This window comes from Callospermophilus lateralis, unplaced genomic scaffold, assembly GCF_048772815.1.
Source record: "Callospermophilus lateralis isolate mCalLat2 unplaced genomic scaffold, mCalLat2.hap1 Scaffold_196, whole genome shotgun sequence".
NCBI classification, from domain to species: Eukaryota; Metazoa; Chordata; class Mammalia; order Rodentia; family Sciuridae; genus Callospermophilus; species Callospermophilus lateralis.
In genome coordinates this window covers 740,904-743,392 of record NW_027512968.1, presented here as the reverse complement: position 1 = coordinate 743,392, position 2,489 = coordinate 740,904, and the positions used below count along the sequence as shown (strand labels likewise).

Here is a 2,489-nt window from a genome sequence, read left to right as displayed (position 1 = left end):
ATGGTTCTTTCCTACTTTCCACATAAGTGCTGATAAGGGACTCTTTTTTTTATTAAAAAAGGACTAAACTTTATTGACAAACTGCTGCAGACATTTTGACATAAGTTTAAGCTACCTATTTAGGCAGACTTACACATGTAGCATTTAATCTTCCGAGAACAAAATGGGAGGACAGTACAAATCCAATTAGGACTTTAACTTATGTACAAAGTGGATTTTGATTCCTTTTTCATTCAGCTGCAGTGTCCCTTATTATATCATGCTAGTGTTGAGACATACTTAACTATCTTGGGAACAGTTCAATATTAACAACCATCAACTTACTGAACAACTTCAGCTTTTGGCCCCAATGTCCAAGTGAGCTTTATGTGGAGTGCAGAATCTCAAATGGACAAAATACTTTTTGTCTTCCTGAATACTGAAACTTTAATTATTAGTACTCTTACTGAAAGATTGTGGCTAAAAAACACTACATCAAATTAAATTTAGATGGCCAGCCCCTCTGCCCCAATCAACCTCTTCAAAACTTACTCCCCCCTAAGTATCTCTCAACACTGTATGCCTGGGGCTAGATTTCAAAACCCACATAATGAAAAAGTCAGTTTTACAAACCTAATTTTGTTGTTGTTGTTTTAAGTCGATTAACGTTAATAATTGCATCAACTATTTAATTCATGAGGATCTTTCATATTAAAATTTAACTTAAGATTCAATCGCCATGTGTTTTTAATGGAAACATTTTTAGAGACGTCTAAGCTCACTTTTGCAAAACAGCCCTGAATTTTGAAATGTAGCCTAGTTTGGGATTCTGCAACTGCAACTTTACGGGATGCCTCAAATCAAAACTAAGAGAAAGTTAACAAGCCTTACTTCAGAACCTTTAAGCAAGCAATGTCACTTTTGAAACTAACAGGTTTGTGTGTTTTTTTTTTTTTACTCAACTTCTTTTTTTATTATAAAAGGTACACTTCTGTTTATATTTAAACAACAAAGAAAAAAGCATCTACACACTTAAAAAATTAATTCGATATTCCTAAATCTATTTTAACTCATTTTAAAATACTACATACAGAAGCCAGAATGCAGAGTTAAGAATGGAGGAAGGTGGGGAGAAGAAGGGGACAACGAAGAAAAACACTTAGACAATTACTTGTCTGTTGTGGGTAAAGCAACAGGAATCCTGGGAGATACAAGAAATCAGTAACAACTTTGCTCATAACTGATATTTTTCCCCTCCTGTTTGATTTTAATAACGTCCATATGGGTGCTCTCTGTATGCTCCCTTCACTGGCCTAGCTGGAGGGGCCTTCAGTGATGGCCTGGTCCCATTCCAGTCATCTTGGGCATAAGCTTCATAAGAATCTTGAACCTCCCCATGTCCATAGTCATAATATTCTGAGTCCCCTTGGCTCTGGCTGTAATAGCCTTCGTAGCCTTCATAACTCTGTTCTGCATATGTATCATCATATCCATATTCTTCATATGTTTCTGGTGCAGGGGGTGGAGGCAAAGGTATTCTCTGGATTCCTGCTGTCCGTGCTCTTGGTGCTGGAGCACCCCTCACAGTAGGTGGAGGTGGCACCCCTCGGGTCACAGTGGCACCTCTGGTGATGGCACCTCTCACTGGGGTGCCATGCACCAAAGCTCCCCGAGGGGGTCCAACACCACGGCCCCTGGGAAGAGGTGGAGGGGGAGGTGCAGCTCCCCGGCCTCTCTGGCACCCCAAGTCCACGAGAGGGCTCAGGTACTCCATTCAAGTAGGACAGCTCTAGAAATTGCTCCTGGCAGATATCATCCATCATATCTGGTACTAAAAACTTCTCACTTCTTCCATGGCATGGGCCATGAGAGCATAAGCCTCACATGGGGGTCCAAAGACTTCAATGAAGACATGCAGATCCATATTTAAGTGGGCACACTTTGGGTCTCCGCCTTTGCGAAGCTCTTCTTCCTTGGCTTTGTCTCTCATTGAACCCTTTCCCAATACAGAGATCTTTGCACCAGTTTCTTCCTGCAGTCTTTTGATTGTATTCCCTTGTGGTCCAAAAATCTTCCCCACAAAATTGAACTTTGGGTACTGCTTGACAGGTATCAGCACCCGTTCTTTCAGCTTCATGTTCTTATGAGAAAATAAGTCCAAATAATTCTTCTCATCGTCCTTTTTTGAATCCCCTTTCTGAATCTTCTCAATTTCTGCCGTCAGAAGCTGCATGGCATGAGTGAAGGACGGGTGGAGCGAGTCATTTTCAGCCATGAGTTCGGGCAGGTACATGTTCTCTGGCTCCATCTTGACCGAGGCCGTGGCTGATGGGGGTAGCAGTGGGGTTGGCGCCGGCCCGCCCAGGATGTGCGAGCGAGAGAGCGAGCAAGGAAGCGACGCGGCAGAGACCCGAGCGGAGGTTGGCAGGGGTGGGAGAGCAGGGGCGACAGCGCCCGAAGCCGACCGGAGCGACCCAACAAGAGAGCACCGGAAAATTGATAAGGGACTC

At 43.3% G+C, this 2,489-nt stretch overlaps 1 pseudogene; it reads right to left on the bottom strand.

The window, feature by feature from the left end:
* Positions 1-1,131: 1,131 nt before the first annotated feature.
* Positions 1,132-2,287, bottom strand: LOC143388664 (KH domain-containing, RNA-binding, signal transduction-associated protein 1 pseudogene; annotated as a pseudogene).
* Between the last annotated feature and the right edge of the window lie 202 nt (positions 2,288-2,489).